This window comes from Hydractinia symbiolongicarpus, chromosome 4 (genome assembly GCF_029227915.1).
Source record: "Hydractinia symbiolongicarpus strain clone_291-10 chromosome 4, HSymV2.1, whole genome shotgun sequence".
NCBI classification, from domain to species: domain Eukaryota; kingdom Metazoa; phylum Cnidaria; class Hydrozoa; order Anthoathecata; family Hydractiniidae; genus Hydractinia; species Hydractinia symbiolongicarpus.
In genome coordinates, this window is record NC_079878.1 from 6,786,415 (window position 1) to 6,809,436 (window position 23,022).

At 50.4% G+C, this 23,022-nt stretch overlaps 69 non-coding genes across 69 annotated transcripts; 7 read left to right on the forward strand and 62 right to left on the reverse strand.

Moving 5' to 3' along the window:
• Positions 1-177: 177 nt before the first annotated feature.
• Positions 178-250, reverse strand: Trnat-ugu (transfer RNA threonine (anticodon UGU)). The gene has a single exon. It is a non-coding gene; the product is annotated as a tRNA-Thr (tRNA).
• Positions 251-616: 366 nt separating this feature from the next.
• Positions 617-690, reverse strand: Trnai-aau (transfer RNA isoleucine (anticodon AAU)). Its single transcript has one exon. It is a non-coding gene; the product is annotated as a tRNA-Ile (tRNA).
• Positions 691-872: 182 nt separating this feature from the next.
• Trnat-ugu (transfer RNA threonine (anticodon UGU)) lies at positions 873-945 on the reverse strand. The gene has a single exon. It is a non-coding gene; the product is annotated as a tRNA-Thr (tRNA).
• Positions 946-1,310: 365 nt separating this feature from the next.
• On the reverse strand, positions 1,311-1,384 carry Trnai-aau (transfer RNA isoleucine (anticodon AAU)). Its single transcript has one exon. It is a non-coding gene; the product is annotated as a tRNA-Ile (tRNA).
• A 182-nt stretch (positions 1,385-1,566) lies between these two features.
• On the reverse strand, positions 1,567-1,639 carry Trnat-ugu (transfer RNA threonine (anticodon UGU)). The gene has a single exon. It is a non-coding gene; the product is annotated as a tRNA-Thr (tRNA).
• Positions 1,640-2,005: 366 nt separating this feature from the next.
• Positions 2,006-2,079, reverse strand: Trnai-aau (transfer RNA isoleucine (anticodon AAU)). Its single transcript has one exon. It is a non-coding gene; the product is annotated as a tRNA-Ile (tRNA).
• A 182-nt stretch (positions 2,080-2,261) lies between these two features.
• Positions 2,262-2,334, reverse strand: Trnat-ugu (transfer RNA threonine (anticodon UGU)). Its single transcript has one exon. It is a non-coding gene; the product is annotated as a tRNA-Thr (tRNA).
• Positions 2,335-2,956: 622 nt separating this feature from the next.
• Positions 2,957-3,029, reverse strand: Trnat-ugu (transfer RNA threonine (anticodon UGU)). Its single transcript has one exon. It is a non-coding gene; the product is annotated as a tRNA-Thr (tRNA).
• A 366-nt stretch (positions 3,030-3,395) lies between these two features.
• On the reverse strand, positions 3,396-3,469 carry Trnai-aau (transfer RNA isoleucine (anticodon AAU)). Its single transcript has one exon. It is a non-coding gene; the product is annotated as a tRNA-Ile (tRNA).
• A 182-nt stretch (positions 3,470-3,651) lies between these two features.
• Trnat-ugu (transfer RNA threonine (anticodon UGU)) lies at positions 3,652-3,724 on the reverse strand. Its single transcript has one exon. It is a non-coding gene; the product is annotated as a tRNA-Thr (tRNA).
• Positions 3,725-4,090: 366 nt separating this feature from the next.
• Trnai-aau (transfer RNA isoleucine (anticodon AAU)) lies at positions 4,091-4,164 on the reverse strand. Its single transcript has one exon. It is a non-coding gene; the product is annotated as a tRNA-Ile (tRNA).
• A 182-nt stretch (positions 4,165-4,346) lies between these two features.
• Positions 4,347-4,419, reverse strand: Trnat-ugu (transfer RNA threonine (anticodon UGU)). Its single transcript has one exon. It is a non-coding gene; the product is annotated as a tRNA-Thr (tRNA).
• Positions 4,420-4,785: 366 nt separating this feature from the next.
• On the reverse strand, positions 4,786-4,859 carry Trnai-aau (transfer RNA isoleucine (anticodon AAU)). Its single transcript has one exon. It is a non-coding gene; the product is annotated as a tRNA-Ile (tRNA).
• Positions 4,860-5,041: 182 nt separating this feature from the next.
• Positions 5,042-5,114, reverse strand: Trnat-ugu (transfer RNA threonine (anticodon UGU)). The gene has a single exon. It is a non-coding gene; the product is annotated as a tRNA-Thr (tRNA).
• Positions 5,115-5,480: 366 nt separating this feature from the next.
• Trnai-aau (transfer RNA isoleucine (anticodon AAU)) lies at positions 5,481-5,554 on the reverse strand. The gene has a single exon. It is a non-coding gene; the product is annotated as a tRNA-Ile (tRNA).
• Positions 5,555-5,736: 182 nt separating this feature from the next.
• Positions 5,737-5,809, reverse strand: Trnat-ugu (transfer RNA threonine (anticodon UGU)). Its single transcript has one exon. It is a non-coding gene; the product is annotated as a tRNA-Thr (tRNA).
• Positions 5,810-6,175: 366 nt separating this feature from the next.
• On the reverse strand, positions 6,176-6,249 carry Trnai-aau (transfer RNA isoleucine (anticodon AAU)). Its single transcript has one exon. It is a non-coding gene; the product is annotated as a tRNA-Ile (tRNA).
• Positions 6,250-6,431: 182 nt separating this feature from the next.
• On the reverse strand, positions 6,432-6,504 carry Trnat-ugu (transfer RNA threonine (anticodon UGU)). The gene has a single exon. It is a non-coding gene; the product is annotated as a tRNA-Thr (tRNA).
• Positions 6,505-6,870: 366 nt separating this feature from the next.
• Positions 6,871-6,944, reverse strand: Trnai-aau (transfer RNA isoleucine (anticodon AAU)). The gene has a single exon. It is a non-coding gene; the product is annotated as a tRNA-Ile (tRNA).
• Positions 6,945-7,126: 182 nt separating this feature from the next.
• Positions 7,127-7,199, reverse strand: Trnat-ugu (transfer RNA threonine (anticodon UGU)). Its single transcript has one exon. It is a non-coding gene; the product is annotated as a tRNA-Thr (tRNA).
• Positions 7,200-7,565: 366 nt separating this feature from the next.
• Positions 7,566-7,639, reverse strand: Trnai-aau (transfer RNA isoleucine (anticodon AAU)). Its single transcript has one exon. It is a non-coding gene; the product is annotated as a tRNA-Ile (tRNA).
• Positions 7,640-7,821: 182 nt separating this feature from the next.
• On the reverse strand, positions 7,822-7,894 carry Trnat-ugu (transfer RNA threonine (anticodon UGU)). The gene has a single exon. It is a non-coding gene; the product is annotated as a tRNA-Thr (tRNA).
• Positions 7,895-8,260: 366 nt separating this feature from the next.
• On the reverse strand, positions 8,261-8,334 carry Trnai-aau (transfer RNA isoleucine (anticodon AAU)). The gene has a single exon. It is a non-coding gene; the product is annotated as a tRNA-Ile (tRNA).
• Positions 8,335-8,516: 182 nt separating this feature from the next.
• On the reverse strand, positions 8,517-8,589 carry Trnat-ugu (transfer RNA threonine (anticodon UGU)). The gene has a single exon. It is a non-coding gene; the product is annotated as a tRNA-Thr (tRNA).
• Positions 8,590-8,955: 366 nt separating this feature from the next.
• Trnai-aau (transfer RNA isoleucine (anticodon AAU)) lies at positions 8,956-9,029 on the reverse strand. The gene has a single exon. It is a non-coding gene; the product is annotated as a tRNA-Ile (tRNA).
• Positions 9,030-9,211: 182 nt separating this feature from the next.
• Trnat-ugu (transfer RNA threonine (anticodon UGU)) lies at positions 9,212-9,284 on the reverse strand. Its single transcript has one exon. It is a non-coding gene; the product is annotated as a tRNA-Thr (tRNA).
• Positions 9,285-9,650: 366 nt separating this feature from the next.
• Positions 9,651-9,724, reverse strand: Trnai-aau (transfer RNA isoleucine (anticodon AAU)). Its single transcript has one exon. It is a non-coding gene; the product is annotated as a tRNA-Ile (tRNA).
• Positions 9,725-9,906: 182 nt separating this feature from the next.
• Positions 9,907-9,979, reverse strand: Trnat-ugu (transfer RNA threonine (anticodon UGU)). Its single transcript has one exon. It is a non-coding gene; the product is annotated as a tRNA-Thr (tRNA).
• A 366-nt stretch (positions 9,980-10,345) lies between these two features.
• On the reverse strand, positions 10,346-10,419 carry Trnai-aau (transfer RNA isoleucine (anticodon AAU)). The gene has a single exon. It is a non-coding gene; the product is annotated as a tRNA-Ile (tRNA).
• A 182-nt stretch (positions 10,420-10,601) lies between these two features.
• Trnat-ugu (transfer RNA threonine (anticodon UGU)) lies at positions 10,602-10,674 on the reverse strand. Its single transcript has one exon. It is a non-coding gene; the product is annotated as a tRNA-Thr (tRNA).
• Positions 10,675-11,040: 366 nt separating this feature from the next.
• On the reverse strand, positions 11,041-11,114 carry Trnai-aau (transfer RNA isoleucine (anticodon AAU)). The gene has a single exon. It is a non-coding gene; the product is annotated as a tRNA-Ile (tRNA).
• A 182-nt stretch (positions 11,115-11,296) lies between these two features.
• Trnat-ugu (transfer RNA threonine (anticodon UGU)) lies at positions 11,297-11,369 on the reverse strand. Its single transcript has one exon. It is a non-coding gene; the product is annotated as a tRNA-Thr (tRNA).
• Positions 11,370-11,735: 366 nt separating this feature from the next.
• Trnai-aau (transfer RNA isoleucine (anticodon AAU)) lies at positions 11,736-11,809 on the reverse strand. Its single transcript has one exon. It is a non-coding gene; the product is annotated as a tRNA-Ile (tRNA).
• Positions 11,810-11,991: 182 nt separating this feature from the next.
• Positions 11,992-12,064, reverse strand: Trnat-ugu (transfer RNA threonine (anticodon UGU)). Its single transcript has one exon. It is a non-coding gene; the product is annotated as a tRNA-Thr (tRNA).
• Positions 12,065-12,430: 366 nt separating this feature from the next.
• Positions 12,431-12,504, reverse strand: Trnai-aau (transfer RNA isoleucine (anticodon AAU)). The gene has a single exon. It is a non-coding gene; the product is annotated as a tRNA-Ile (tRNA).
• A 182-nt stretch (positions 12,505-12,686) lies between these two features.
• On the reverse strand, positions 12,687-12,759 carry Trnat-ugu (transfer RNA threonine (anticodon UGU)). Its single transcript has one exon. It is a non-coding gene; the product is annotated as a tRNA-Thr (tRNA).
• A 366-nt stretch (positions 12,760-13,125) lies between these two features.
• Trnai-aau (transfer RNA isoleucine (anticodon AAU)) lies at positions 13,126-13,199 on the reverse strand. The gene has a single exon. It is a non-coding gene; the product is annotated as a tRNA-Ile (tRNA).
• Positions 13,200-13,381: 182 nt separating this feature from the next.
• Positions 13,382-13,454, reverse strand: Trnat-ugu (transfer RNA threonine (anticodon UGU)). The gene has a single exon. It is a non-coding gene; the product is annotated as a tRNA-Thr (tRNA).
• A 366-nt stretch (positions 13,455-13,820) lies between these two features.
• On the reverse strand, positions 13,821-13,894 carry Trnai-aau (transfer RNA isoleucine (anticodon AAU)). Its single transcript has one exon. It is a non-coding gene; the product is annotated as a tRNA-Ile (tRNA).
• A 621-nt stretch (positions 13,895-14,515) lies between these two features.
• Trnai-aau (transfer RNA isoleucine (anticodon AAU)) lies at positions 14,516-14,589 on the reverse strand. Its single transcript has one exon. It is a non-coding gene; the product is annotated as a tRNA-Ile (tRNA).
• A 182-nt stretch (positions 14,590-14,771) lies between these two features.
• Trnat-ugu (transfer RNA threonine (anticodon UGU)) lies at positions 14,772-14,844 on the reverse strand. Its single transcript has one exon. It is a non-coding gene; the product is annotated as a tRNA-Thr (tRNA).
• Positions 14,845-15,210: 366 nt separating this feature from the next.
• On the reverse strand, positions 15,211-15,284 carry Trnai-aau (transfer RNA isoleucine (anticodon AAU)). The gene has a single exon. It is a non-coding gene; the product is annotated as a tRNA-Ile (tRNA).
• Positions 15,285-15,466: 182 nt separating this feature from the next.
• On the reverse strand, positions 15,467-15,539 carry Trnat-ugu (transfer RNA threonine (anticodon UGU)). The gene has a single exon. It is a non-coding gene; the product is annotated as a tRNA-Thr (tRNA).
• Positions 15,540-15,905: 366 nt separating this feature from the next.
• On the reverse strand, positions 15,906-15,979 carry Trnai-aau (transfer RNA isoleucine (anticodon AAU)). Its single transcript has one exon. It is a non-coding gene; the product is annotated as a tRNA-Ile (tRNA).
• A 621-nt stretch (positions 15,980-16,600) lies between these two features.
• On the reverse strand, positions 16,601-16,674 carry Trnai-aau (transfer RNA isoleucine (anticodon AAU)). Its single transcript has one exon. It is a non-coding gene; the product is annotated as a tRNA-Ile (tRNA).
• Positions 16,675-16,856: 182 nt separating this feature from the next.
• Trnat-ugu (transfer RNA threonine (anticodon UGU)) lies at positions 16,857-16,929 on the reverse strand. The gene has a single exon. It is a non-coding gene; the product is annotated as a tRNA-Thr (tRNA).
• Positions 16,930-17,295: 366 nt separating this feature from the next.
• Trnai-aau (transfer RNA isoleucine (anticodon AAU)) lies at positions 17,296-17,369 on the reverse strand. Its single transcript has one exon. It is a non-coding gene; the product is annotated as a tRNA-Ile (tRNA).
• A 182-nt stretch (positions 17,370-17,551) lies between these two features.
• Positions 17,552-17,624, reverse strand: Trnat-ugu (transfer RNA threonine (anticodon UGU)). The gene has a single exon. It is a non-coding gene; the product is annotated as a tRNA-Thr (tRNA).
• A 149-nt stretch (positions 17,625-17,773) lies between these two features.
• Trnai-uau (transfer RNA isoleucine (anticodon UAU)) lies at positions 17,774-17,866 on the forward strand. The gene is given in 2 exon segments: positions 17,774-17,811; positions 17,831-17,866. It is a non-coding gene; the product is annotated as a tRNA-Ile (tRNA).
• Positions 17,867-17,990: 124 nt separating this feature from the next.
• Positions 17,991-18,064, reverse strand: Trnai-aau (transfer RNA isoleucine (anticodon AAU)). The gene has a single exon. It is a non-coding gene; the product is annotated as a tRNA-Ile (tRNA).
• A 182-nt stretch (positions 18,065-18,246) lies between these two features.
• Positions 18,247-18,319, reverse strand: Trnat-ugu (transfer RNA threonine (anticodon UGU)). The gene has a single exon. It is a non-coding gene; the product is annotated as a tRNA-Thr (tRNA).
• Positions 18,320-18,468: 149 nt separating this feature from the next.
• Trnai-uau (transfer RNA isoleucine (anticodon UAU)) lies at positions 18,469-18,561 on the forward strand. The gene is given in 2 exon segments: positions 18,469-18,506; positions 18,526-18,561. It is a non-coding gene; the product is annotated as a tRNA-Ile (tRNA).
• Positions 18,562-18,685: 124 nt separating this feature from the next.
• Positions 18,686-18,759, reverse strand: Trnai-aau (transfer RNA isoleucine (anticodon AAU)). The gene has a single exon. It is a non-coding gene; the product is annotated as a tRNA-Ile (tRNA).
• Positions 18,760-18,941: 182 nt separating this feature from the next.
• Trnat-ugu (transfer RNA threonine (anticodon UGU)) lies at positions 18,942-19,014 on the reverse strand. The gene has a single exon. It is a non-coding gene; the product is annotated as a tRNA-Thr (tRNA).
• Positions 19,015-19,163: 149 nt separating this feature from the next.
• Positions 19,164-19,256, forward strand: Trnai-uau (transfer RNA isoleucine (anticodon UAU)). Its single transcript is given in 2 exon segments — positions 19,164-19,201; positions 19,221-19,256. It is a non-coding gene; the product is annotated as a tRNA-Ile (tRNA).
• Positions 19,257-19,380: 124 nt separating this feature from the next.
• On the reverse strand, positions 19,381-19,454 carry Trnai-aau (transfer RNA isoleucine (anticodon AAU)). Its single transcript has one exon. It is a non-coding gene; the product is annotated as a tRNA-Ile (tRNA).
• A 182-nt stretch (positions 19,455-19,636) lies between these two features.
• Trnat-ugu (transfer RNA threonine (anticodon UGU)) lies at positions 19,637-19,709 on the reverse strand. Its single transcript has one exon. It is a non-coding gene; the product is annotated as a tRNA-Thr (tRNA).
• A 149-nt stretch (positions 19,710-19,858) lies between these two features.
• On the forward strand, positions 19,859-19,951 carry Trnai-uau (transfer RNA isoleucine (anticodon UAU)). Its single transcript is given in 2 exon segments — positions 19,859-19,896; positions 19,916-19,951. It is a non-coding gene; the product is annotated as a tRNA-Ile (tRNA).
• Positions 19,952-20,075: 124 nt separating this feature from the next.
• Trnai-aau (transfer RNA isoleucine (anticodon AAU)) lies at positions 20,076-20,149 on the reverse strand. The gene has a single exon. It is a non-coding gene; the product is annotated as a tRNA-Ile (tRNA).
• Positions 20,150-20,331: 182 nt separating this feature from the next.
• On the reverse strand, positions 20,332-20,404 carry Trnat-ugu (transfer RNA threonine (anticodon UGU)). Its single transcript has one exon. It is a non-coding gene; the product is annotated as a tRNA-Thr (tRNA).
• Positions 20,405-20,553: 149 nt separating this feature from the next.
• Positions 20,554-20,646, forward strand: Trnai-uau (transfer RNA isoleucine (anticodon UAU)). Its single transcript is given in 2 exon segments — positions 20,554-20,591; positions 20,611-20,646. It is a non-coding gene; the product is annotated as a tRNA-Ile (tRNA).
• A 124-nt stretch (positions 20,647-20,770) lies between these two features.
• Positions 20,771-20,844, reverse strand: Trnai-aau (transfer RNA isoleucine (anticodon AAU)). The gene has a single exon. It is a non-coding gene; the product is annotated as a tRNA-Ile (tRNA).
• Positions 20,845-21,026: 182 nt separating this feature from the next.
• On the reverse strand, positions 21,027-21,099 carry Trnat-ugu (transfer RNA threonine (anticodon UGU)). Its single transcript has one exon. It is a non-coding gene; the product is annotated as a tRNA-Thr (tRNA).
• A 149-nt stretch (positions 21,100-21,248) lies between these two features.
• On the forward strand, positions 21,249-21,341 carry Trnai-uau (transfer RNA isoleucine (anticodon UAU)). Its single transcript is given in 2 exon segments — positions 21,249-21,286; positions 21,306-21,341. It is a non-coding gene; the product is annotated as a tRNA-Ile (tRNA).
• A 124-nt stretch (positions 21,342-21,465) lies between these two features.
• Positions 21,466-21,539, reverse strand: Trnai-aau (transfer RNA isoleucine (anticodon AAU)). Its single transcript has one exon. It is a non-coding gene; the product is annotated as a tRNA-Ile (tRNA).
• A 182-nt stretch (positions 21,540-21,721) lies between these two features.
• On the reverse strand, positions 21,722-21,794 carry Trnat-ugu (transfer RNA threonine (anticodon UGU)). The gene has a single exon. It is a non-coding gene; the product is annotated as a tRNA-Thr (tRNA).
• A 149-nt stretch (positions 21,795-21,943) lies between these two features.
• Positions 21,944-22,036, forward strand: Trnai-uau (transfer RNA isoleucine (anticodon UAU)). The gene is given in 2 exon segments: positions 21,944-21,981; positions 22,001-22,036. It is a non-coding gene; the product is annotated as a tRNA-Ile (tRNA).
• A 380-nt stretch (positions 22,037-22,416) lies between these two features.
• Positions 22,417-22,489, reverse strand: Trnat-ugu (transfer RNA threonine (anticodon UGU)). The gene has a single exon. It is a non-coding gene; the product is annotated as a tRNA-Thr (tRNA).
• A 366-nt stretch (positions 22,490-22,855) lies between these two features.
• Trnai-aau (transfer RNA isoleucine (anticodon AAU)) lies at positions 22,856-22,929 on the reverse strand. Its single transcript has one exon. It is a non-coding gene; the product is annotated as a tRNA-Ile (tRNA).
• Between the last annotated feature and the right edge of the window lie 93 nt (positions 22,930-23,022).

Sequence of the window (23,022 nt, forward strand, 5' to 3'; positions counted from 1 at the left end):
CGCGTGAACACGGACTCACTTCCTAAGTCAACTCTAAGCAAAATACTTTTATTTTTTTACTCAAAACGTTACCGTCATATTTCTCACGCTTTGATACGAGTCCAAGCAATGCAAATAGCCGCAACCCGCTCGAAAGAGGAGTCATGTTAGGCCAACTTTAAACGGACATTCCCTGAAAGCCCTCGGAGAGATTTGAACTCTCGACCCCTGGTTTACAAGACCAGTGCTCTAACCCCTGAGCTACGAAGGCACGCGATCCTTGCCAAATACGAAAAGTCGGTGCATCAGGCAAAACAGGCCAGTTGCAACGTGTACTTGCCATAAAGTGATACCGTCAATGCCCTACTGGACCATGACTATTCTAATCACGGACCTCAGCTTTCCCGTTAACATTCACGGGCTCCAGTGGCGTAGTCGGTTAGCGCGTCGTACTTATAAGTCAGTATCGACAAAGACATGCGAAGATCGGGAGTTCGAGCCTCCCCTGGAGCAAGGTTTCTTTTCATGCGCCGTCAACACACGCCACAGCACGGGCAGATCACCAGTAAAATCTAGCAACGTGGCAGTGCACCCAGGTTGTTTTGATCCCGTCAACGTGACGGCAAAGCCCGTAAAATGGCCAGTGTGGGGCTCGAACCCACGACATTCGCGTTATTAGCACGACGCTCTAGCCGACTGAGCTAACCGGCCGTGAACGCGTGAACACGGACTCACTTCCTAAGTCAACTCTAAGCAAAATACTTTTATTTTTTTACTCAAAACGTTACCGTCATATTTCTCACGCTTTGATACGAGTCCAAGCAATGCAAATAGCCGCAACCCGCTCGAAAGAGGAGTCATGTTAGGCCAACTTTAAACGGACATTCCCTGAAAGCCCTCGGAGAGATTTGAACTCTCGACCCCTGGTTTACAAGACCAGTGCTCTAACCCCTGAGCTACGAAGGCACGCGATCCTTGCCAAATACGAAAAGTCGGTGCATCAGGCAAAACAGGCCAGTTGCAACGTGTACTTGCCATAAAGTGATACCGTCAATGCCCTACTGGACCATGACTATTCTAATCACGGACCTCAGCTTTCCCGTTAACATCCACGGGCTCCAGTGCGTAGTCGGTTAGCGCGTCGTACTTATAAGTCAGTATCGACAAAGACATGCGAAGATCGGGAGTTCGAGCCTCCCCTGGAGCAAGGTTTCTTTTCATGCGCCGTCAACACACGCCACAGCACGGGCAGATCACCAGTAAAATCTAGCAACGTGGCAGTGCACCCAGGTTGTTTTGATCCCGTCAACGTGACGGCAAAGCCCGTAAAATGGCCAGTGTGGGGCTCGAACCCACGACATTCGCGTTATTAGCACGACGCTCTAGCCGACTGAGCTAACCGGCCGTGAACGCGTGAACACGGACTCACTTCCTAAGTCAACTCTAAGCAAAATACTTTTATTTTTTTACTCAAAACGTTACCGTCATATTTCTCACGCTTTGATACGAGTCCAAGCAATGCAAATAGCCGCAACCCGCTCGAAAGAGGAGTCATGTTAGGCCAACTTTAAACGGACATTCCCTGAAAGCCCTCGGAGAGATTTGAACTCTCGACCCCTGGTTTACAAGACCAGTGCTCTAACCCCTGAGCTACGAAGGCACGCGATCCTTGCCAAATACGAAAAGTCGGTGCATCAGGCAAAACAGGCCAGTTGCAACGTGTACTTGCCATAAAGTGATACCGTCAATGCCCTACTGGACCATGACTATTCTAATCACGGACCTCAGCTTTCCCGTTAACATCCACGGGCTCCAGTGGCGTAGTCGGTTAGCGCGTCGTACTTATAAGTCAGTATCGACAAAGACATGCGAAGATCGGGAGTTCGAGCCTCACCTGGAGCAAGGTTTCTTTTCATGCGCCGTCAACACACGCCACAGCACGGGCAGATCACCAGTAAAATCTAGCAACGTGGCAGTGCACCCAGGTTGTTTTGATCCCGTCAACGTGACGGCAAAGCCCGTAAAATGGCCAGTGTGGGGCTCGAACCCACGACATTCGCGTTATTAGCACGACGCTCTAGCCGACTGAGCTAACCGGCCGTGAACGCGTGAACACGGACTCACTTCCTAAGTCAACTCTAAGCAAAATACTTTTATTTTTTTACTCAAAACGTTACCGTCATATTTCTCACGCTTTGATACGAGTCCAAGCAATGCAAATAGCCGCAACCCGCTCGAAAGAGGAGTCATGTTAGGCCAACTTTAAACGGACATTCCCTGAAAGCCCTCGGAGAGATTTGAACTCTCGAACCCTGGTTTACAAGACCAGTGCTCTAACCCCTGAGCTACGAAGGCACGCGATCCTTGCCAAATACGAAAAGTCGGTGCATCAGGCAAAACAGGCCAGTTGCAACGTGTACTTGCCATAAAGTGATACCGTCAATGCCCTACTGGACCATGACTATTCTAATCACGGACCTCAGCTTTCCCGTTAACATCCACGGGCTTCAGTGGCGTAGTCGGTTAGCGCGTCGTACTTATAAGTCAGTATCGACAAAGACATGCGAAGATCGGGAGTTCGAGCCTCCCCTGGAGCAAGGTTTCTTTTCATGCGCCGTCAACACACGCCACAGCACGGGCAGATCACCAGTAAAATCTAGCAACGTGGCAGTGCACCCAGGTTGTTTTGATCCCGTCAACGTGACGGCAAAGCCCGTAAAATAGCCAGTGTGGGGCTCGAACCCACGACATTCGCGTTATTAGCACGACGCTCTAGCCGACTGAGCTAACTGGCCGTGAACGCGTGAACACGGACTCACTTCCTAAGTCAACTCTAAGCAAAATACTTTTATTTTTTTACTCAAAACGTTACCGTCATATTTCTCACGCTTTGATACGAGTCCAAGCAATGCAAATAGCCGCAACCGGCTCGAAAGAGGAGTCATGTTAGGCCAACTTTAAACGGACATTCCCTGAAAGCCCTCGGAGAGATTTGAACTCTCGACCCCTGGTTTACAAGACCAGTGCTCTAACCCCTGAGCTACGAAGGCACGCGATCCTTGCCAAATACGAAAAGTCGGTGCATCAGGCAAAACAGGCCAGTTGCAACGTGTAGTTGCCATAAAGTGATACCGTCAATGCCCTACTGGACCATGACTATTCTAATCACGGACCTCAGCTTTCCCGTTAACATCCACGGGCTCCAGTGGCGTAGTCGGTTAGCGCGTCGTACTTATAAGTCAGTATCGACAAAGACATGCGAAGATCGGGAGTTCGAGCCTCCCCTGGAGCAAGGTTTCTTTTCATGCGCCGTCAACACACGCCACAGCACGGGCAGATCACCAGTAAAATCTAGCAACGTGGCAGTGCACCCAGGTTGTTTTGATCCCGTCAACGTGACGGCAAAGCCCGTAAAATGGCCAGTGTGGGGCTCGAACCCACGACATTCGCGTTATTAGCACGACGCTCTAGCCGACTGAGCTAACCGGCCGTGAACGCGTGAACACGGACTCACTTCCTATGTCAACTCTAAGCAAAATACTTTTATTTTTTTACTCAAAACGTTACCGTCATATTTCTCACGCTTTGATACGAGTCCAAGCAATGCAAATAGCCGCAACCCGCTCGAAAGAGGAGTCATGTTAGGCCAACTTTAAACGGACATTCCCTGAAAGCCCTCGGAGAGATTTGAACTCTCGACCCCTGGTTTACAAGACCAGTGCTCTAACCCCTGAGCTACGAAGGCACGCGATCCTTGCCAAATACGAAAAGTCGGTGCATCAGGCAAAACAGGCCAGTTGCAACGTGTACTTGCCATAAAGTGATACCGTCAATGCCCTACTGGACCATGACTATTCTAATCACGGACCTCAGCTTTCCCGTTAACATCCACGGGCTCCAGTGGCGTAGTCGGTTAGCGCGTCGTACTTATAAGTCAGTATCGACAAAGACATGCGAAGATCGGAAGTTCGAGCCTCCCCTGGAGCAAGGTTTCTTTTCATGCGCCGTCAACACACGCCACAGCACGGGCAGATCACCAGTAAAATCTAGCAACGTGGCAGTGCACCCAGGTTGTTTTGATCCCGTCAACGTGACGGCAAAGCCCGTAAAATGGCCAGTGTGGGGCTCGAACCCACGACATTCGCGTTATTAGCACGACGCTCTAGCCGACTGAGCTAACCGGCCGTGAACGCGTGCACACGGACTCACTTCCTAAGTCAACTCTAAGCAAAATACTTTTATTTTCTTACTCAAAACGTTACCGTCATATTTCTCACGCTTTGATACGAGTCCAAGAAATGCAAATAGCCGCAACCCGCTCGAAAGAGGAGTCATGTTAGGCCAACTTTAAACGGACATTCCCTGAAAGCCCTCGGAGAGATTTGAACTCTCGACCCCTGGTTTACAAGACCAGTGCTCTAACCCCTGAGCTACGAAGGCACGCGATCCTTGCCAAATACGAAAAGTCGGTGCATCAGGCAAAACAGGCCAGTTGCAACGTGTACTTGCCATAAAGTGATACCGTCAATGCCCTACTGGACCATGACTATTCTAATCACGGACCTCAGCTTTCCCGTTAACATCCACGGGCTCCAGTGGCGTAGTCGGTTAGCGCGTCGTACTTATAAGTCAGTATCGACAAAGACATGCGAAGATCGGGAGTTCGAGCCTCCCCTGGAGCAAGGTTTCTTTTCATGCGCCGTCAACACACGCCACAGCACGGGCAGATCACCAGTAAAATCTAGCAACGTGGCAGTGCACCCAGGTTGTTTTGATCCCGTCAACGTGACGGCAAAGCCCGTAAAATGGCCAGTGTGGGGCTCGAACCCACGACATTCGCGTTATTAGCACGACGCTCTAGCCGACTGAGCTAACCGGCCGTGAACGCGTGAACACGGACTCACTTCCTAAGTCAACTCTAAGCAAAATACTTTTATTTTTTTACTCAAAACGTTACCGTCATATTTCTCACGCTTTGATACGAGTCCAAGCAATGCAAATAGCCGCAACCCGCTCGAAAGAGGAGTCATGTTAGGCCAACTTTAAACGGACATTCCCTGAAAGCCCTCGGAGAGATTTGAACTCTCGACCCCTGGTTTACAAGACCAGTGCTCTAACCCCTGAGCTACGAAGGCACGCGATCCTTGCCAAATACGAAAAGTCGGTGCATCAGGCAAAACAGGCCAGTTGCAACGTGTACTTGCCATAAAGTGATACCGTCAATGCCCTACTGGACCATGACTATTCTAATCACGGACCTCAGCTTTCCCGTTAACATCCACGGGCTCCAGTGGCGTAGTCGGTTAGCGCGTCGTACTTATAAGTCAGTATCGACAAAGACATGCGAAGATCGGGAGTTCGAGCCTCCCCTGGAGCAAGGTTTCTTTTCATGCGCCGTCAACACACGCCACAGCACGGGCAGATCACCAGTAAAATCTAGCAACGTGGCAGTGCACCCAGGTTGTTTTGATCCCGTCAACGTGACGGCAAAGCCCGTAAAATGGCCAGTGTGGGGCTCGAACCCACGACATTCGCGTTATTAGCACGACGCTCTAGCCGACTGAGCTAACCGGCCGTGAACGCGTGAACACGGACTCACTTCCTAAGTCAACTCTAAGCAAAATACTTTTATTTTTTTACTCAAAACGTTACCGTCATATTTCTCACGCTTTGATACGAGTCCAAGCAATGCAAATAGCCGCAACCCGCTCGAAAGAGGAGTCATGTTAGGCCAACTTTAAACGGACATTCCCTGAAAGCCCTCGGAGAGATTTGAACTCTCGACCCCTGGTTTACAAGACCAGTGCTCTAACCCCTGAGCTACGAAGGCACGCGATCCTTGCCAAATACGAAAAGTCGGTGCATCAGGCAAAACAGGCCAGTTGCAACGTGTACTTGCCATAAAGTGATACCGTCAATGCCCTACTGGACCATGACTATTCTAATCACGGACCTCAGCTTTCCCGTTAACATCCACGGGCTCCAGTGGCGTAGTCGGTTAGCGCGTCGTACTTATAAGTCAGTATCGACAAAGACATGCGAAGATCGGGAGTTCGAGCCTCCCCTGGAGCAAGGTTTCTTTTCATGCGCCGTCAACACACGCCACAGCACGGGCAGATCACCAGTAAAATCTAGCAACGTGGCAGTGCACCCAGGTTGTTTTGATCCCGTCAACGTGACGGCAAAGCCCGTAAAATGGCCAGTGTGGGGCTCGAACCCACGACATTCGCGTTATTAGCACGACGCTCTAGCCGACTGAGCTAACCGGCCGTGAACGCGTGAACACGGACTCACTTCCTATGTCAACTCTAAGCAAAATACTTTTATTTTTTTACTCAAAACGTTACCGTCATATTTCTCACGCTTTGATACGAGTCCAAGCAATGCAAATAGCCGCAACCCGCTCGAAAGAGGAGTCATGTTAGGCCAACTTTAAACGGACATTCCCTGAAAGCCCTCGGAGAGATTTGAACTCTCGACCCCTGGTTTACAAGACCAGTGCTCTAACCCCTGAGCTACGAAGGCACGCGATCCTTGCCAAATACGAAAAGTCGGTGCATCAGGCAAAACAGGCCAGTTGCAACGTGTACTTGCCATAAAGTGATACCGTCAATGCCCTACTGGACCATGACTATTCTAATCACGGACCTCAGCTTTCCCGTTAACATCCACGGGCTCCAGTGGCGTAGTCGGTTAGCGCGTCGTACTTATAAGTCAGTATCGACAAAGACATGCGAAGATCGGGAGTTCGAGCCTCCCCTGGAGCAAGGTTTCTTTTCATGCGCCGTCAACACACGCCACAGCACGGGCAGATCACCAGTAAAATCTAGCAACGTGGCAGTGCACCCAGGTTGTTTTGATCCCGTCAACGTGACGGCAAAGCCCGTAAAATGGCCAGTGTGGGGCTCGAACCCACGACATTCGCGTTATTAGCACGACGCTCTAGCCGACTGAGCTAACCGGCCGTGAACGCGTGAACACGGACTCACTTCCTAAGTCAACTCTAAGCAAAATACTTTTATTTTTTTACTCAAAACGTTACCGTCATATTTCTCACGCTTTGATACGAGTCCAAGCAATGCAAATAGCCGCAACCCGCTCGAAAGAGGAGTCATGTTAGGCCAACTTTAAACGGACATTCCCTGAAAGCCCTCGGAGAGATTTGAACTCTCGACCCCTGGTTTACAAGACCAGTGCTCTAACCCCTGAGCTACGAAGGCACGCGATCCTTGCCAAATACGAAAAGTCGGTGCATCAGGCAAAACAGGCCAGTTGCAACGTGTACTTGCCATAAAGTGATACCGTCAATGCCCTACTGGACCATGACTATTCTAATCACGGACCTCAGCTTTCCCGTTAACATCCACGGGCTCCAGTGGCGTAGTCGGTTAGCGCGTCGTACTTATAAGTCAGTATCGACAAAGACATGCGAAGATCGGGAGTTCGAGCCTCCCCTGGAGCAAGGTTTCTTTTCATGCGCCGTCAACACACGCCACAGCACGGGCAGATCACCAGTAAAATCTAGCAACGTGGCAGTGCACCCAGGTTGTTTTGATCCCGTCAACGTGACGGCAAAGCCCGTAAAATGGCCAGTGTGGGGCTCGAACCCACGACATTCGCGTTATTAGCACGACGCTCTAGCCGACTGAGCTAACCGGCCGTGAACGCGTGAACACGGACTCACTTCCTAAGTCAACTCTAAGCAAAATACTTTTATTTTTTTACTCAAAACGTTACCGTCATATTTCTCACGCTTTGATACGAGTCCAAGCAATGCAAATAGCCGCAACCCGCTCGAAAGAGGAGTCATGTTAGGCCAACTTTAAACGGACATTCCCTGAAAGCCCTCGGAGAGATTTGAACTCTCGACCCCTGGTTTACAAGACCAGTGCTCTAACCCCTGAGCTACGAAGGCACGCGATCCTTGCCAAATACGAAAAGTCGGTGCATCAGGCAAAACAGGCCAGTTGCAACGTGTACTTGCCATAAAGTGATACCGTCAATGCCCTACTGGACCATGACTATTCTAATCACGGACCTCAGCTTTCCCGTTAACATCCACGGGCTCCAGTGGCGTAGTCGGTTAGCGCGTCGTACTTATAAGTCAGTATCGACAAAGACATGCGAAGATCGGGAGTTCGAGCCTCCCCTGGAGCAAGGTTTCTTTTCATGCGCCGTCAACACACGCCACAGCACGGGCAGATCACCAGTAAAATCTAGCAACGTGGCAGTGCACCCAGGTTGTTTTGATCCCGTCAACGTGACGGCAAAGCCCGTAAAATGGCCAGTGTGGGGCTCGAACCCACGACATTCGCGTTATTAGCACGACGCTCTAGCCGACTGAGCTAACCGGCCGTGAACGCGTGAACACGGACTCACTTCCTATGTCAACTCTAAGCAAAATACTTTTATTTTTTTACTCAAAACGTTACCGTCATATTTCTCACGCTTTGATACGAGTCCAAGCAATGCAAATAGCCGCAACCCGCTCGAAAGAGGAGTCATGTTAGGCCAACTTTAAACGGACATTCCCTGAAAGCCCTCGGAGAGATTTGAACTCTCGACCCCTGGTTTACAAGACCAGTGCTCTAACCCCTGAGCTACGAAGGCACGCGATCCTTGCCAAATACGAAAAGTCGGTGCATCAGGCAAAACAGGCCAGTTGCAACGTGTACTTGCCATAAAGTGATACCGTCAATGCCCTACTGGACCATGACTATTCTAATCACGGACCTCAGCTTTCCCGTTAACATCCACGGGCTCCAGTGGCGTAGTCGGTTAGCGCGTCGTACTTATAAGTCAGTATCGACAAAGACATGCGAAGATCGGAAGTTCGAGCCTCCCCTGGAGCAAGGTTTCTTTTCATGCGCCGTCAACACACGCCACAGCACGGGCAGATCACCAGTAAAATCTAGCAACGTGGCAGTGCACCCAGGTTGTTTTGATCCCGTCAACGTGACGGCAAAGCCCGTAAAATGGCCAGTGTGGGGCTCGAACCCACGACATTCGCGTTATTAGCACGACGCTCTAGCCGACTGAGCTAACCGGCCGTGAACGCGTGCACACGGACTCACTTCCTAAGTCAACTCTAAGCAAAATACTTTTATTTTCTTACTCAAAACGTTACCGTCATATTTCTCACGCTTTGATACGAGTCCAAGAAATGCAAATAGCCGCAACCCGCTCGAAAGAGGAGTCATGTTAGGCCAACTTTAAACGGACATTCCCTGAAAGCCCTCGGAGAGATTTGAACTCTCGACCCCTGGTTTACAAGACCAGTGCTCTAACCCCTGAGCTACGAAGGCACGCGATCCTTGCCAAATACGAAAAGTCGGTGCATCAGGCAAAACAGGCCAGTTGCAACGTGTACTTGCCATAAAGTGATACCGTCAATGCCCTACTGGACCATGACTATTCTAATCACGGACCTCAGCTTTCCCGTTAACATCCACGGGCTCCAGTGGCGTAGTCGGTTAGCGCGTCGTACTTATAAGTCAGTATCGACAAAGACATGCGAAGATCGGGAGTTCGAGCCTCCCCTGGAGCAAGGTTTCTTTTCATGCGCCGTCAACACACGCCACAGCACGGGCAGATCACCAGTAAAATCTAGCAACGTGGCAGTGCACCCAGGTTGTTTTGATCCCGTCAACGTGACGGCAAAGCCCGTAAAATGGCCAGTGTGGGGCTCGAACCCACGACATTCGCGTTATTAGCACGACGCTCTAGCCGACTGAGCTAACCGGCCGTGAACGCGTGAACACGGACTCACTTCCTAAGTCAACTCTAAGCAAAATACTTTTATTTTTTTACTCAAAACGTTACCGTCATATTTCTCACGCTTTGATACGAGTCCAAGCAATGCAAATAGCCGCAACCCGCTCGAAAGAGGAGTCATGTTAGGCCAACTTTAAACGGACATTCCCTGAAAGCCCTCGGAGAGATTTGAACTCTCGACCCCTGGTTTACAAGACCAGTGCTCTAACCCCTGAGCTACGAAGGCACGCGATCCTTGCCAAATACGAAAAGTCGGTGCATCAGGCAAAACAGGCCAGTTGCAACGTGTACTTGCCATAAAGTGATACCGTCAATGCCCTACTGGACCATGACTATTCTAATCACGGACCTCAGCTTTCCCGTTAACATCCACGGGCTCCAGTGGCGTAGTCGGTTAGCGCGTCGTACTTATAAGTCAGTATCGACAAAGACATGCGAAGATCGGGAGTTCGAGCCTCCCCTGGAGCAAGGTTTCTTTTCATGCGCCGTCAACACACGCCACAGCACGGGCAGATCACCAGTAAAATCTAGCAACGTGGCAGTGCACCCAGGTTGTTTTGATCCCGTCAACGTGACGGCAAAGCCCGTAAAATGGCCAGTGTGGGGCTCGAACCCACGACATTCGCGTTATTAGCACGACGCTCTAGCCGACTGAGCTAACCGGCCGTGAACGCGTGAACACGGACTCACTTCCTAAGTCAACTCTAAGCAAAATACTTTTATTTTTTTACTCAAAACGTTACCGTCATATTTCTCACGCTTTGATACGAGTCCAAGCAATGCAAATAGCCGCAACCCGCTCGAAAGAGGAGTCATGTTAGGCCAACTTTAAACGGACATTCCCTGAAAGCCCTCGGAGAGATTTGAACTCTCGACCCCTGGTTTACAAGACCAGTGCTCTAACCCCTGAGCTACGAAGGCACGCGATCCTTGCCAAATACGAAAAGTCGGTGCATCAGGCAAAACAGGCCAGTTGCAACGTGTACTTGCCATAAAGTGATACCGTCAATGCCCTACTGGACCATGACTATTCTAATCACGGACCTCAGCTTTCCCGTTAACATCCACGGGCTCCAGTGGCGTAGTCGGTTAGCGCGTCGTACTTATAAGTCAGTATCGACAAAGACATGCGAAGATCGGGAGTTCGAGCCTCCCCTGGAGCAAGGTTTCTTTTCATGCGCCGTCAACACACGCCACAGCACGGGCAGATCACCAGTAAAATCTAGCAACGTGGCAGTGCACCCAGGTTGTTTTGATCCCGTCAACGTGACGGCAAAGCCCGTAAAATGGCCAGTGTGGGGCTCGAACCCACGACATTCGCGTTATTAGCACGACGCTCTAGCCGACTGAGCTAACCGGCCGTGAACGCGTGAACACGGACTCACTTCCTAAGTCAACTCTAAGCAAAATACTTTTATTTTTTTACTCAAAACGTTACCGTCATATTTCTCACGCTTTGATACGAGTCCAAGCAATGCAAATAGCCGCAACCCGCTCGAAAGAGGAGTCATGTTAGGCCAACTTTAAACGGACATTCCCTGAAAGCCCTCGGAGAGATTTGAACTCTCGACCCCTGGTTTACAAGACCAGTGCTCTAACCCCTGAGCTACGAAGGCACGCGATCCTTGCCAAATACGAAAAGTCGGTGCATCAGGCAAAACAGGCCAGTTGCAACGTGTACTTGCCATAAAGTGATACCGTCAATGCCCTACTGGACCATGACTATTCTAATCACGGACCTCAGCTTTCCCGTTAACATCCACGGGCTCCAGTGGCGTAGTCGGTTAGCGCGTCGTACTTATAAGTCAGTATCGACAAAGACATGCGAAGATCGGGAGTTCGAGCCTCCCCTGGAGCAAGGTTTCTTTTCATGCGCCGTCAACACACGCCACAGCACGGGCAGATCACCAGTAAAATCTAGCAACGTGGCAGTGCACCCAGGTTGTTTTGATCCCGTCAACGTGACGGCAAAGCCCGTAAAATGGCCAGTGTGGGGCTCGAACCCACGACATTCGCGTTATTAGCACGACGCTCTAGCCGACTGAGCTAACCGGCCGTGAACGCGTGCACACGGACTCACTTCCTAAGTCAACTCTAAGCAAAATACTTTTATTTTCTTACTCAAAACGTTACCGTCATATTTCTCACGCTTTGATACGAGTCCAAGCAATGCAAATAGCCGCAACCCGCTCGAAAGAGGAGTCATGTTAGGCCAACTTTAAACGGACATTCCCTGAAAGCCCTCGGAGAGATTTGAACTCTCGACCCCTGGTTTACAAGACCAGTGCTCTAACCCCTGAGCTACGAAGGCACGCGATCCTTGCCAAATACGAAAAGTCGGTGCATCAGGCAAAACAGGCCAGTTGCAACGTGTACTTGCCATAAAGTGATACCGTCAATGCCCTACTGGACCATGACTATTCTAATCACGGACCTCAGCTTTCCCGTTAACATCCACGGGCTCCAGTGGCGTAGTCGGTTAGCGCGTCGAACTTATAAGTCAGTATCGACAAAGACATGCGAAGATCGGGAGTTCGAGCCTCCCCTGGAGCAAGGTTTCTTTTCATGCGCCGTCAACACACGCCACAGCACGGGCAGATCACCAGTAAAATCTAGCAACGTGGCAGTGCACCCAGGTTGTTTTGATCCCGTCAACGTGACGGCAAAGCCCGTAAAATGGCCAGTGTGGGGCTCGAACCCACGACATTCGCGTTATTAGCACGACGCTCTAGCCGACTGAGCTAACCGGCCGTGAACGCGTGAACACGGACTCACTTCCTAAGTCAACTCTAAGCAAAATACTTTTATTTTTTTACTCAAAACGTTACCGTCATATTTCTCACGCTTTGATACGAGTCCAAGCAATGCAAATAGCCGCAACCCGCTCGAAAGAGGAGTCATGTTTGGCCAACTTTAAACGGACATTCCCTGAAAGCCCTCGGAGAGATTTGAACTCTCGACCCCTGGTTTACAAGACCAGTGCTCTAACCCCTGAGCTACGAAGGCACGCGATCCTTGCCAAATACGAAAAGTCGGTGCATCAGGCAAAACAGGCCAGTTGCAACGTGTACTTGCCATAAAGTGATACCGTCAATGCCCTACTGGACCATGACTATTCTAATCACGGACCTCAGCTTTCCCGTTAACATCCACGGGCTCCAGTGGCGTAGTCGGTTAGCGCGTCGTACTTATAAGTCAGTATCGACAAAGACATGCGAAGATCGGGAGTTCGAGCCTCCCCTGGAGCAAGGTTTCTTTTCATGCGCCGTCAACACACGCCACAGCACGGGCAGATCACCAGTAAAATCTAGCAACGTGGCAGTGCACCCAGGTTGTTTTGATCCCGTCAACGTGACGGCAAAGCCCGTAAAATGGCCAGTGTGGGGCTCGAACCCACGACATTCGCGTTATTAGCACGACGCTCTAGCCGACTGAGCTAACCGGCCGTGAACGCGTGAACACGGACTCACTTCCTAAGTCAACTCTAAGCAAAATACTTTTATTTTTTTACTCAAAACGTTACCGTCATATTTCTCACGCTTTGATACGAGTCCAAGCAATGCAAATAGCCGCAACCCGCTCGAAAGAGGAGTCATGTTAGGCCAACTTTAAACGGACATTCCCTGAAAGCCCTCGGAGAGATTTGAACTCTCGACCCCTGGTTTACAAGACCAGTGCTCTAACCCCTGAGCTACGAAGGCACGCGATCCTTGCCAAATACGAAAAGTCGGTGCATCAGGCAAAACAGGCCAGTTGCAACGTGTACTTGCCATAAAGTGATACCGTCAATGCCCTACTGGACCATGACTATTCTAATCATGGACCTCAGCTTTCCCGTTAACATCCACGGGCTCCAGTGGCGTAGTCGGTTAGCGCGTCGTACTTATAAGTCAGTATCGACAAAGACATGCGAAGATCGGGAGTTCGAGCCTCCCCTGGAGCAAGGTTTCTTTTCATGCGCCGTCAACACACGCCACAGCACGGGCAGATCACCAGTAAAATCTAGCAACGTGGCAGTGCACCCAGGTTGTTTTGATCCCGTCAACGTGACGGCAAAGCCCGTAAAATGGCCAGTGTGGGGCTCGAACCCACGACATTCGCGTTATTAGCACGACGCTCTAGCCGACTGAGCTAACCGGCCGTGAACGCGTAAACACGGACTCACTTCCTAAGTCAACTCTAAGCAAAATACTTTTATTTTTTTACTCAAAACGTTACCGTCATATTTCTCACGCTTTGATACGAGTCCAAGCAATGCAAATAGCCGCAACCCGCTCGAAAGAGGAGTCATGTTAGGCCAACTTTAAACGGACATTCCCTGAAAGCCCTCGGAGAGATTTGAATTCTCGACCCCTGGTTTACAAGACCAGTGCTCTAACCCCTGAGCTACGAAGGCACGCGATCCTTGCCAAATACGAAAAGTCGGTGCATCAGGCAAAACAGGCCAGTTGCAACGTGTACTTGCCATAAAGTGATACCGTCAATGCCCTACTGGACCATGACTATTCTAATCACGGACCTCAGCTTTCCCGTTAACATCAACGGGCTCCAGTGGCGTAGTCGGTTAGCGCGTCGTACTTATAAGTCAGTATCGACAAAGACATGCGAAGATCGGGAGTTCGAGCCTCCCCTGGAGCAAGGTTTCTTTTCATGCGCCGTCAACACACGCCACAGCACGGGCAGATCACCAGTAAAATCTAGCAACGTGGCAGTGCACCCAGGTTGTTTTGATCCCGTCAACGTGACGGCAAAGCCCGTAAAATGGCCAGTGTGGGGCTCGAACCCACGACATTCGCGTTATTAGCACGACGCTCTAGCCGACTGAGCTAACCGGCCGTGAACGCGTGAACACGGACTCACTTCCTAAGTCAACTCTAAGCAAAATACTTTTATTTTTTTACTCAAAACGTTACCGTCATATTTCTCACGCTTTGATACGAGTCCAAGCAATGCAAATAGCCGCAACCCGCTCGAAAGAAGAGTCATGTTAGGCCAACTTTAAACGGACATTCCCTGAAAGCCCTCGGAGAGATTTGAACTCTCGACCCCTGGTTTACAAGACCAGTGCTCTAACCCCTGAGCTACGAAGGCACGCGATCCTTGCCAAATACGAAAAGTCGGTGCATCAGGCAAAACAGGCCAGTTGCAACGTGTACTTGCCATAAAGTGATACCGTCAATGCCCTACTGGACCATGACTATTCTAATCACGGACCTCAGCTTTCCCGTTAACATCCACGGGCTCCAGTGGCGTAGTCGCTTAGCGCGTCGTACTTATAAGTCAGTATCGACAAAGACATGCGAAGATCGGGAGTTCGAGCCTCCCCTGGAGCAAGGTTTCTTTTCATGCGCCGTCAACACACGCCACAGCACGGGCAGATCACCAGTAAAATCTAGCAACGTGGCAGTGCACCCAGGTTGTTTTGATCCCGTCAACGTGACGGCAAAGCCCGTAAAATGGCCAGTGTGGGGCTCGAACCCACGACATTCGCGTTATTAGCACGACGCTCTAGCCGACTGAGCTAACCGGCCGTGAACGCGTGAACGCGGACTCACTTCCTAAGTCAACTCTAAGCAAAATACTTTTATTTTTTGACTCAAAACGTTACCGTCATATTTCTCACGCTTTGATACGAGTCCAAGCAATGCAAATAGCCGCAACCCGCTCGAAAGAGGAGTCATGTTAGGCCAACTTTAAACGGACATTCCCTGAAAGCCCTCGGAGAGATTTGAACTCTCGACCCCTGGTTTACAAGACCAGTGCTCTAACCCCTGAGCTACGAAGGCACGCGATCCTTGCCAAATACGAAAAGTCGGTGCATCAGGCAAAACAGGCCAGTTGCAACGTGTACTTGCCATAAAGTGATACCGTCAATGCCCTACTGGACCATGACTATTCTAATCACGGACCTCAGCTTTCCCGTTAACATCCACGGGCTCCAGTGGCGTAGTCGGTTAGCGCGTCGTACTTATAAGTCAGTATCGACAAAGACATGCGAAGATCGGGAGTTCGAGCCTCCCCTGGAGCAAGGTTTCTTTTCATGCGCCGTCAACACACGCCACAGCACGGGCAGATCACCAGTAAAATCTAGCAACGTGGCAGTGCACCCAGGTTGTTTTGATCCCGTCAACGTGACGGCAAAGCCCGTAAAATGGCCAGTGTGGGGCTCGAACCCACGACATTCGCGTTATTAGCACGACGCTCTAGCCGACTGAGCTAACCGGCCGTGAACGCGTGAACACGGACTCACTTCCTAAGTCAACTCTAAGCAAAATACTTTTATTTTTTTACTCAAAACGTTACCGTCATATTTCTCACGCTTTGATACGAGTCCAAGCAATGCAAATAGCCGCAACCCGCTCGAAAGAGGAGTCATGTTAGGCCAACTTTAAACGGACATTCCCTGAAAGCCCTCGGAGAGATTTGAACTCTCGACCCCTGGTTTACAAGACCAGTGATCTAACCCCTGAGCTACGAAGGCACGCGATCCTTGCCAAATACGAAAAGTCGGTGCATCAGGCAAAACAGGCCAGTTGCAACGTGTACTTGCCATAAAGTGATACCGTCAATGCCCTACTGGACCATGACTATTCTAATCACGGACCTCAGCTTTCCCGTTAACATCCACGGGCTCCAGTGGCGTAGTCGGTTAGCGCGTCGTACTTATAAGTCAGTATCGACAAAGACATGCGAAGATCGGGAGTTCGAGCCTCCCCTGGAGCAAGGTTTCTTTTCATGCGCCGTCAACACACGCCACAGCACGGGCAGATCACCAGTAAAATCTAGCAACGTGGCAGTGCACCCAGGTTGTTTTGATCCCGTCAACGTGACGGCAAAGCCCGTAAAATGGCCAGTGTGGGGCTCGAACCCACGACATTCGCGTTATTAGCACGACGCTCTAGCCGACTGAGCTAACCGGCCGTGAACGCGTGAACACGGACTCACTTCCTAAGTCAACTCTAAGCAAAATACTTTTATTTTTTTACTCAAAACGTTACCGTCATATTTCGCACGCTTTGATACGAGTCCAAGCAATGCAAATTGCCGCAACCCGCTCGAAAGAGGAGTCATGTTAGGCCAACTTTAAACGGACATTCCCTGAAAGCCCTCGGAGAGATTTGAACTCTCGACCCCTGGTTTACAAGACCAGTGCTCTAACCCCTGAGCTACGAAGGCACGCGATCCTTGCCAAATACGAAAAGTCGGTGCATCAGGCAAAACAGGCCAGTTGCAACGTGTACTTGCCATAAAGTGATACCGTCAATGCCCTACTGGACCATGACTATTCTAATCACGGACCTCAGCTTTCCCGTTAACATCCACGGGCTCCAGTGGCGTAGTCGGTTAGCGCGTCGTACTTATAAGTCAGTATCGACAAAGACATGCGAAGATCGGGAGTTCGAGCCTCCCCTGGAGCAAGGTTTCTTTTCATGCGCCGTCAACACACGCCACAGCACGGGCAGATCACCAGTAAAATCTAGCAACGTGGCAGTGCACCCAGGTTGTTTTGATCCCGTCAACGTGACAGCAAAGCCCGTAAAATGGCCAGTGTGGGGCTCGAACCCACGACATTCGCGTTATTAGCACGACGCTCTAGCCGACTGAGCTAACCGGCCGTGAACGCGTGAACACGGACTCACTTCCTAAGTCAACTCTAAGCAAAATACTTTTATTTTTTTACTCAAAACGTTACCGTCATATTTCTCACGCTTTGATACGAGTCCAAGCAATGCAAATAGCCGCAACCCGCTCGAAAGAGGAGTCATGTTAGGCCAACTTTAAACGGACATTCCCTGAAAGCCCTCGGAGAGATTTGAACTCTCGACCCCTGGTTTACAAGACCAGTGCTCTAACCCCTGAGCTACGAAGGCACGCGATCCTTGCCAAATACGAAAAGTCGGTGCATCAGGCAAAACAGGCCAGTTGCAACGTGTACTTGCCATAAAGTGATACCGTCAATGCCCTACTGGACCATGACTATTCTAATCACGGACCTCAGCTTTCCCGTTAACATCCACGGGCTCCAGTGGCGTAGTCGGTTAGCGCGTCGTACTTATAAGTCAGTATCGACAAAGACATGCGAAGATCGGGAGTTCGAGCCTCCCCTGGAGCAAGGTTTCTTTTCATGCGCCGTCAACACACGCCACAGCACGGGCAGATCACCAGTAAAATCTAGCAACGTGGCAGTGCACCCAGGTTGTTTTGATCCCGTCAACGTGACGGCAAAGCCCGTAAAATGGCCAGTGTGGGGCTCGAACCCACGACATTCGCGTTATTAGCACGACGCTCTAGCCGACTGAGCTAACCGGCCGTGAACGCGTGAACACGGACTCACTTCCTAAGTCAACTCTAAGCAAAATACTTTTATTTTTTTACTCAAAACGTTACCGTCATATTTCTCACGCTTTGATACGAGTCCAAGCAATGCAAATAGCCGCAACCCGCTCGAAAGAGGAGTCATGTTAGGCCAACTTTAAACGGACATTCCCTGAAAGCCCTCGGAGAGATTTGAACTCTCGACCCCTGGTTTACAAGACCAGTGCTCTAACCCCTGAGCTACGAAGGCACGCGATCCTTGCCAAATACGAAAAGTCGGTGCATCAGGCAAAACAGGCCAGTTGCAACGTGTACTTGCCATAAAGTGATACCGTCAATGCCCTACTGGACCATGACTATTCTAATCACGGACCTCAGCTTTCCCGTTAACATCCACGGGCTCCAGTGGCGTAGTCGGTTAGCGCGTCGTACTTATAAGTCAGTATCGACAAAGACATGCGAAGATCGGGAGTTCGAGCCTCCCCTGGAGCAAGGTTTCTTTTCATGCGCCGTCAACACACGCCACAGCACGGGCAGATCACCAGTAAAATCTAGCAACGTGGCAGTGCACCCAGGTTGTTTTGATCCCGTCAACGTGACGGCAAAGCCCGTAAAATGGCCAGTGTGGGGCTCGAACCCACGACATTCGCGTTATTAGCACGACGCTCTAGCCGACTGAGCTAACCGGCCGTGAACGCGTGAACACGGACTCACTTCCTAAGTCAACTCTAAGCAAAATACTTTTATTTTTTTACTCAAAACGTTACCGTCATATTTCTCACGCTTTGATACGAGTCCAAGCAATGCAAATAGCCGCAACCCGCTCGAAAGAGGAGTCATGTTAGGCCAACTTTAAACGGACATTCCCTGAAAGCCCTCGGAGAGATTTGAACTCTCGACCCCTGGTTTACAAGACCAGTGCTCTAACCCCTGAGCTACGAAGGCACGCGATCCTTGCCAAATACGAAAAGTCGGTGCATCAGGCAAAACAGGACAGTTGCAACGTGTACTTGCCATAAAGTGATACCGTCAATGCCCTACTGGACCATGACTATTCTAATCACGGACCTCAGCTTTCCCGTTAACATCCACGGGCTCCAGTGGCGTAGTCGGTTAGCGCGTCGTACTTATAAGTCAGTATCGACAAAGACATGCGAAGATCGGGAGTTCGAGCCTCCCCTGGAGCAAGGTTTCTTTTCATGCGCCGTCAACACACGCCACAGCACGGGCAGATCACCAGTAAAATCTAGCAACGTGGCAGTGCACCCAGGTTGTTTTGATCCCGTCAACGTGACGGCAAAGCCCGTAAAATGGCCAGTGTGGGGCTCGAACCCACGACATTCGCGTTATTAGCACGACGCTCTAGCCGACTGAGCTAACCGGCCGTGAACGCGTGAACACGGACTCACTTCCTAAGTCAACTCTAAGCAAAATACTTTTATTTTTTTACTCAAAACGTTACCGTCATATTTCTCACGCTTTGATACGAGTCCAAGCAATGCAAATAGCCGCAACCCGCTCGAAAGAGGAGTCATGTTAGGCCAACTTTAAACGGGCATTCCCTGAAAGCCCTCGGAGAGATTTGAACTCTCGACCCCTGGTTTACAAGACCAGTGCTCTAACCCCTGAGCTACGAAGGCACGCGATCCTTGCCAAATACGAAAAGTCGGTGCATCAGGCAAAACAGGCCAGTTGCAACGTGTACTTGCCATAAAGTGATACCGTCAATGCCCTACTGGACCATGACTATTCTAATCACGGACCTCAGCTTTCCCGTTAACATCCACGGGCTCCAGTGGCGTAGTCGGTTAGCGCGTCGTACTTATAAGTCAGTATCGACAAAGACATGCGAAGATCGGGAGTTCGAGCCTCCCCTGGAGCAAGGTTTCTTTTCATGCGCCGTCAACACACGCCACAGCACGGGCAGATCACCAGTAAAATCTAGCAACGTGGCAGTGCACCCAGGTTGTTTTGATCCCGTCAACGTGACAGCAAAGCCCGTAAAATGGCCAGTGTGGGGCTCGAACCCACGACATTCGCGTTATTAGCACGACGCTCTAGCCGACTGAGCTAACCGGCCGTGAACGCGTGAACACGGACTCACTTCCTAAGTCAACTCTAAGCAAAATACTTTTATTTTTTTACTCAAAACGTTACCGTCATATTTCTCACGCTTTGATACGAGTCCAAGCAATGCAAATAGCCGCAACCCGCTCGAAAGAGGAGTCATGTTAGGCCAACTTTAAACGGACATTCCCTGAAAGCCCTCGGAGAGATTTGAACTCTCGACCCCTGGTTTACAAGACCAGTGCTCTAACCCCTGAGCTACGAAGGCACGCGATCCTTGCCAAATACGAAAAGTCGGTGCATCAGGCAAAACAGGCCAGTTGCAACGTGTACTTGCCATAAAGTGATACCGTCAATGCCCTACTGGACCATGACTATTCTAATCACGGACCTCAGCTTTCCCGTTAACATCCACGGGCTCCAGTGGCGTAGTCGGTTAGCGCGTCGTACTTATAAGTCAGTATCGACAAAGACATGCGAAGATCGGGAGTTCGAGCCTCCCCTGGAGCAAGGTTTCTTTTCATGCGCCGTCAACACACGCCACAGCACGGGCAGATCACCAGTAAAATCTAGCAACGTGGCAGTGCACCCAGGTTGTTTTGATCCCGTCAACGTGACGGCAAAGCCCGTAAAATGGCCAGTGTGGGGCTCGAACCCACGACATTCGCGTTATTAGCACGACGCTCTAGCCGACTGAGCTAACCGGCCGTGAACGCGTGAACACGGACTCACTTCCTAAGTCAACTCTAAGCAAAATACTTTTATTTTTTTACTCAAAACGTTACCGTCATATTTCTCACGCTTTGATACGAGTCCAAGCAATGCAAATAGCCGCAACCCGCTCGAAAGAGGAGTCATGTTAGGCCAACTTTAAACGGACATTCCCTGAAAGCCCTCGGAGAGATTTGAACTCTCGACCCCTGGTTTACAAGACCAGTGCTCTAACCCCTGAGCTACGAAGGCACGCGATCCTTGCCAAATACGAAAAGTCGGTGCATCAGGCAAAACAGGCCAGTTGCAACGTGTACTTGCCATAAAGTGATACCGTCAATGCCCTACTGGACCATGACTATTCTAATCACGGACCTCAGCTTTCCCGTTAACATCCACGGGCTCCAGTGGCGTAGTCGGTTAGCGCGTCGTACTTATAAGTCAGTATCGACAAAGACATGCGAAGATCGGGAGTTCGAGCCTCCCCTGGAGCAAGGTTTCTTTTCATGCGCCGTCAACACACGCCACAGCACGGGCAGATCACCAGTAAAATCTAGCAACGTGGCAGTGCACCCAGGTTGTTTTGATCCCGTCAACGTGACGGCAAAGCCCGTAAAATGGCCAGTGTGGGGCTCGAACCCACGACATTCGCGTTATTAGCACGACGCTCTAGCCGACTGAGCTAACCGGCCGTGAACGCGTGAACACGGACTCACTTCCTAAGTCAACTCTAAGCAAAATACTTTTATTTTTTTACTCAAAACGTTACCGTCATATTTCTCACGCTTTGATACGAGTCCAAGCAATGCAAATAGCCGCAACCCGCTCGAAAGAGGAGTCATGTTAGGCCAACTTTAAACGGACATTCCCTGAAAGCCCTCGGAGAGATTTGAACTCTCGACCCCTGGTTTACAAGACCAGTGCTCTAACCCCTGAGCTACGAAGGCACGCGATCCATGCCAAATACGAAAAGTCGGTGCATCAGGCAAAACAGGCCAGTTGCAACGTGTACTTGCCATAAAGTGATACCGTCAATGCCCTACTGGACCATGACTATTCTAATCACGGACCTCAGCTTTCCCGTTAACATCCACGGGCTCCAGTGGCGTAGTCGGTTAGCGCGTCGTACTTATAAGTCAGTATCGACAAAGACATGCGAAGATCGGGAGTTCGAGCCTCCCCTGGAGCAAGGTTTCTTTTCATGCGCCGTCAACACACGCCACAGCACGGGCAGATCACCAGTAAAATCTAGCAACGTGGCAGTGCACCCAGGTTGTTTTGATCCCGTCAACGTGACGGCAAAGCCCGTAAAATGGCCAGTGTGGGGCTCGAACCCACGACATTCGCGTTATTAGCACAACGCTCTAGCCGACTGAGCTAACCGGCCGTGAACGCGTGAACACGGACTCACTTCCTAAGTCAACTCTAAGCAAAATACTTTTATTTTTTTACTCAAAACGTTACCGTCATATTTCTCACGCTTTGATACGAGTCCAAGCAATGCAAATAGCCGCAACCCGCTCGAAAGAGGAGTCATGTTAGGCCAACTTTAAACGGACATTCCCTGAAAGCCCTCGGAGAGATTTGAACTCTCGACCCCTGGTTTACAAGACCAGTGCTCTAACCCCTGAGCTACGAAGGCACGCCATCCTTGCCAAATACGAAAAGTCGGTGCATCAGGCAAAACAGGCCAGTTGCAACGTGTACTTGCCATAAAGTGATACCGTCAATGCCCTACTGGACCATGACTATTCTAATCCCCGACCTCAGCTTTCCCGTTAACATCCACGGGCTCCAGTGGCGTAGTCGGTTAGCGCGTCGTACTTTTAAGTCAGTATCGACAAAGACATGCGAAGATCGGGAGTTCGAGCCTCCCCTGGAGCAAGGTTTCTTTTCATGCGCCGTCAACACACGCCACAGCACGGGCAGATCACCAGTAAAATCTAGCAACGTGGCAGTGCACCCAGGTTGTTTTGATCCCGTCAACGTGACGGCAAAGCCCGTAAAATGGCCAGTGTGGGGCTCGAACCCACGACATTCGCGTTATTAGCACGACGCTCTAGCCGACTGAGCTAACCGGCCGTGAACGCGTGAACACGGACTCACTTCCTAAGTCAACTCTAAGCAAAATACTTTTATTTTTTTACTCAAAACGTTACCGTCATATTTCTCACG